The following is a 6,488-nucleotide window of genomic DNA, read 5'->3' on the forward strand; positions in this document are numbered from 1 at the left end:
GGCAAATTTGCCTCGACCTTTGACTCGGGTCAATTCGTCTTTATTCTTTGACTCAGGCTCAGCCAAGGTCGACTTGAGTTGAATGGACTTGATCATTTGGTTTGGGCTGATTCAACTTGACTCTTCAACCCAAACCAATTGTACTCAACCTTAGATCTGAGTCGACTTGGTTCAATCTAGTCCTTAACCACTTTAACTTGATTTAGACACATCTTGATTTTAGATTTTTAAAATCCAAAAATGGTCTAATCTAAATTTGATCCAAAATCAATTAAGTGGATTAAATTTAAAATCCAAAAATATAGATTTGAATTTAGGAAATATCCATTTAAGTAGACTTAAAGTAATATTTGATTTGAATTATTATGGATTAGATTTCACAATTCAAATCTTTTTGCCCACCCATACTTTTCCTTGAGCTTTTGTTTTAGACATATTATCATGACACTTTACCATTATCAGGAAGTTCAGGAACTACCTTATTTACCCAATGCCCTGACGTACTAACCGAAGAGATTGATTTTTTTGACTTTTATTTATTCTTGCTATTGTGTATGTTATTGAAAAATACATTCTGATTTATAGAATCCTTGATGCATTTTTAAGTTTTTTAATATAGAATCTGAACTACGTAATTTATAATTTATATTTTAGAATACACATTATGGAATACAAAAAATAAAAGGTACATTATACATTTCGAAAAACAATTTTTGTATTTTAGATTGTTCATTCTAAAATACAAATTTTATTTTATATTTTGAAATGTACATCTTTAAATAAGATAAACTTGTATTGTGAAACATATATATTCCAAAACATCTCGAGATCATATAATGCATAACTGAAAAACATTTCTAAATTAAAGGGCATATTTTAATTTTTAAATTTATGAGGACGCATGTTGAAATTATGGAGGTGCAGAAAAAAAAAAACTGCCTAGGCAGCGTCCTCGATGTATTCAAAATTTTGGATCACTTTTATTTAAGATGGGCCCAAAGCCCATTAGAGTTTGGAGAGGGAGCCCAAAACTGGAACTTAAATGGATCTGAAGCATGCAAAAGAAAAAACAATATCCTGCAATAGAATATGATGATGTCGAAGAGAGTTTTTTTTTTTTTTTATCAAATATAGATCCGCATTGGTTAAGCAAGTTTATTGGACTAAATATGAATATTTATGATTGGATAAATCTAACCAACTTTCAAGTTGAAACTTAATTAGTTGAATTGATACCAACATTACTTGTGTGCATTAATGTGGTGATTTGTATTAATGCCATGTTCAACAAAAATAAATGGTGTAATTGGTTCATATGGATTTAATTAATTAGTTTGTTAATTTCAAGTCAAAACTAAATAAAATAATAGATTAATCTTTTTAGATTTATGTATTTTTACTTAAATTAGGTTGATGTTTTGATAAATTCTTTTTTATTTTTTAAATTAATATATTTATAACAAGTTTTTTTTTTTGGTAAATAGTCGGTTAAGTATATCAAGTATAATAAGAAAAAAAAAAAGAGAACAATCTTAATATGAAAGCTTTAATTCCATTACTTTTGTTTGAATTTTGTTAAAAAAATATAATCTTAATATGAAAACTTTAATTTTATTAATTTTGTTTAAACTCTATTAATAATTGAATAATCAAGTAGTTTAGTTCTTAGAAATTGTCAAATTTATTTATTAAAGATAAAATAATATTAATATGAATAACTTTGAAGGAACATTAAGAATTTTAAATTTATAAAACAAAAAAACAAAGAGAAAAGGAATTTCTTATTAACACTAATTTCTCTTTAACAAATACAAATACATGTGACAATTACTAAAAATTAAACTTATATTCAATTTTCAACCAAAATTAACAAAATTAAGTTTTTTTGTAATAAAATTATAATATTTTTATTATACTAAAAATAAAACATGTTAATATTTATTGTATTAAACCGACTATTTTTTTTTTCAATTTCATTTTAATATTCCTTTCTATAGTTTTAATGTTACTAAACGTGTAAAAAAGAATTATAATCTAATTAAAAATAGGTTTGAGCTGAAAACATTTAGAATTTTTGTTTACTGTGAATCAAAGTTAACCTAATTTTATTCAATTTTGAAGTTAAATATGGCTTTTTTTTCTCTCAGTAGCACCGTTCATACTTTTATTTAACCACATAACACACTATACACTAAATTTACACACATGGTTTGAGATCGTAGGTGAAAATTCGGTCTCAGGACCTGAATTCTAATCTTCTTTGGCTACTTTTTTTTAATTCTCAGTGAGAATTCGGTCCATGATCATTTTTTTTAAAAATGAATTAAAATTTTTGAAATTTAGAAAAAAGAATTAAGTGTTATTTTTTTATTTTTGTTTTTATAAAAATTTTGAATTGGAGGTTAAAATATATTTAGTATTGTATTTTTAATTATTTTAGGTGTTATTTGAAAAATAAAATTAAATATTTTTGTACCTTTTAATATACAATTTTTATAAATTATCATAATTAAAAAATAAAAATTTCAATATTTATACAGTAATTAATTTTACTTTTTTACTTCTTATTATTCGTACAATTTTATTTCCAAACATCAATTAATATAAAATAATAATACACAAATTAAAAAATAAACTTTTTAAAAAAATTAATTTTATTTTTGTAAACAACACATAAAAAAACTTAATACAAAATACAAAATTTATTTTTAAATTATTTTTTTAATTTCACAAATTAAAAAAAGTGTTCAAATTATATTTATTTTTATATTTTTCCCAAATAACATCTAAAATAACTAAATCTTTTTTTTTTCAAAAATCTCTTCCAACCATTTAAAAAAACAGAAAAAAAAAAGTAAAAAACCCAATTCAGAATTGAAATCCTTGGGACCTCTGGTAAATAAAAAAAAAAAAAGTAGCAAAAGAAAATCTGGAATTCGGGTTTTTGGAGACTGAATTGCTACTTACAGTCACAAATCATGCAATATTTGTATATATAGTGTACAATATACTATGCTGGTAAATAAAAGTGGAAACAATGCTACTGAAAAATAAAATCGTTAAACATATTATTGACGAATTATAAATAATGGATTAGTTTTGTATTAAAATTAAAAATTACGACCTGAAGAAATTCAAACATCTTTCCTATCACCTTTAACATTATTTGAAGTGAATATCTTAAATGATATAAACTATAATAAATAAATATGCATTAAAATTCTTTTTCTTAATTACTTCCTTCACTTTTTTTTAATCTAAATCGCTAAATGAAGTCACACCTCAAAGCAAACTTTATACTTTTTAATATTTTTTTATTAAATTTTAGATATTAGAACTGAATTTCGCTGTTGAAATTTGAAAACTATTAAATAAGTAGTAGATTAAATCTCACTCAAATCATATTAAATCTGTTTTGCTTATTTTTAATATATATTGTATAATTTTTAAAAATAAAAAATAAAAAATCAAGAAAATATCATATTTTCTACTCTTACATGCTTATTGAACACGATCAAACTGGTTTAAGCTATAACCATTTTTATTCCACTGAACCCATTAGTTCAAGAGATTAACTTACGTATTCGAGCTAAACCTATTTCATTTTTTCTTCAACAAGATTATGAATGAAAGTTAAACCTAATAAAAGACACCAACATTTCACAACACAATATCCAAACTTTCGATTTTTATCACTAAAACATGTCTGCTCAAAATAAACAAGACTTGTTTACGGTAGGATCTAATATCCTAAGTTAGTAAGGTAATTATAAATTATTTGGATATCAATTCAGCAATTTTTTAAAATAAAAATAAAGAATAAATAGAATAAATAGGTAAAATTAGAAAGACAAATATGGAAGGCAAAATACTTTACAGATATTTGATAATAATTTTTAAAAATTAGAGGTACACTTGTCCACTTTTTATGTACAAGTAAGTCTTTCAAGAGAAAATTATCGAAAAAATACAAACTAATAAAACATGAGTCCAACCTATACATAAATGATTGACATCATCTTCAATCAAAAACCTTAAAATAATAAGTTTACGAGTATTCATCCTTATCGTATTTAACTTTTTCATTTTTGTTCAATATGAAACTTAAACTCACACTTAAATTCTCGACAATACCAATACGTAAGTTTGTGTTTGTCATTGCATATGCACAATAAAAAAAACACAACCAAGATTCCATGATACCTTTGTCATGTTTTTCTTTGATCCCCAAGTTGTGAATCTATAATTATTGGATTCCAAGGCAACCCCACAACTTCCAATACAATGTACATACTCAACAATAGATTGTTCCAAAAGGGGTGTCACAATCACACAATTTTCTCTCATATTTCAAAGGAACAACATTCAGCACCCCACCTCACTCACATTGACAATGAAGCCATGAACAGGTGTGGCATTAGTGATCGTCCACAAAGGCAACTAGAGTGAGTCATTGTTCCAAGTGGGTCATGCCTCAATTAATCTTCCTTTGGCTCTCATGCAATCTTTCATTTTCTCTCTTCTTCACATTTTGTGGCTTCATGCATATCACAAAAATATCTTCACGTGGCTGGAGAATTCATCTCAGTTTTCTCTTTAGATTTACGTGGGTTTTTCTTTTTCACTAGAGACGTAAGCAGAATGAAGAAGCAACTACTTGACAACAACGGGTAACCCCTCCCTTGACTTCCCACTTTAGAGGTACATGGAACTAAAATAGAACATGAAGGTACCTCTTATTGTAGTACTATAAGATTCTTGCAACTTCCTAATTGGATTATATTTAACCTTGGATAGTTGTTACTTGGATTCCCAAATGTTTCGATACATCTAATAAAGGAAGTTCAAATGCTCCGAAACGAATAATACTTTAGAAACGTAATCATTATTTCTAACGACTCCCGAACAAACTTGGGTCAGAATTAGAATACCAAATATTATAATTAAAAGAGAAATATTAATAGATAATATTAATAACGAAGTGTTTTTTTTTCTTATGTTATTCTTTTAATTAAGGATAATAATATAAAGTGAGTCAAATGGTCGATTAAAAAAAAATACACAGTACAAACCATGTATTTTAGTTTTCATGGTTTAACTTGACATATATTTATTTGATATGTATCTTAATATTATAATTAATTTATTTCAATTTTATTATCAATGATATAGACTCATAGATACAACAAACATATGAAATATTAAAATAAAATTATTGTCATAATTAATATTTGTACAACTTTTTTCAATATCTTATTTATGCAGGCTGATTCAAAGATTTGAAGATCCATCATTATGTGAAATATGACAACAAAACTAGTTTATAATTTTTATGCAGCATTGTCATCCCTTCTTCAAACTTTTTCCTATTCAAAGAAGATCACTCTTACTTGGAATCCTAATAAGAATAACAATAACATATCTTTTAAAATACAAAATTTTAAAATGAGAATTCTAAAATGAAAAGAGAGGGTGGATATCAATAAGAGTGGTTTAAGTGAATTATTTTCTTAATGGTTGAGTTAATTTCCAAGTCTAATTGTGAAGTTGTTTCTAAGCTTATTGTCTTTGTCACTAGGTCTTAGACTTACCTTATAATACAAACAAAAGGCACAAGAAAATTTAAAAAGTATGAAACAATTTTGATACGAAAAGGTAGGAAAAGAAAACAGCTTGCTCATAGAATATGTGGCACTTGGTAAAATATGTGGAGCTACGATCTTCACACCATTAAATGCCATTACTTGATCATAAATTATTCAAACAAAAAAATGACAACAAATTTTTAACTGTTAATCTGTGAATTATTTCCATTCAAAATAGTGATTTATTTTCGAAAAAAGAGATGGAAACATGATACAGAAAACGAAAGATATTATGAGTGATGTAGTAAACAGAAAGAAAAGAAAAAGTTTTAGTGATTTATTCCTCGCATTATTTATTGAGATTTTTAATTTAATTTCACTAAATTTAAAAATCTCAACTATCTATTTTTATTGAAAATGTTTTAATATCTTTTTTTTTTGTCAATCACTTTATTTAATGTTCCACGACCACAAACTTAAAACACTCGATGTTGCCATAACACAAAAAAAATTATTCGTTCAATTAAACATATAATATAATCTTCAGGATTGTTATTTGTAAGTCTGTCTGTTATTTGTTAATTTTGATAAATTAGTTGAACAGAGAATAATTAATAACTTAACACATAATTTCTTAAAGATGTCATTTATTTTTCTTCAGAAGTAGGATAGTAGTAATATTGTATGTGTCTTCAAAACTTTGAGAACTTTCAGAGCTAAAAGTAAGTTATCCATGTGTAATAGGGACTAAAAGTAAATTACATATAGGTTACAGGACTAATAGTGAACCACTAATATTTTTCATGTATAATCCACTTAGACACAGGACATTAATTTAGTGAAATTATCATCAGAAACCAAATTTGATACATTTTAATTTTAAAGGGACAAGAAATGCATGAA

The sequence above is a fragment of the Vigna unguiculata genome, chromosome 4 (genome assembly GCF_004118075.2).
Source record: "Vigna unguiculata cultivar IT97K-499-35 chromosome 4, ASM411807v1, whole genome shotgun sequence".
NCBI lineage: Eukaryota > Viridiplantae > Streptophyta > Magnoliopsida > Fabales > Fabaceae > Vigna > Vigna unguiculata.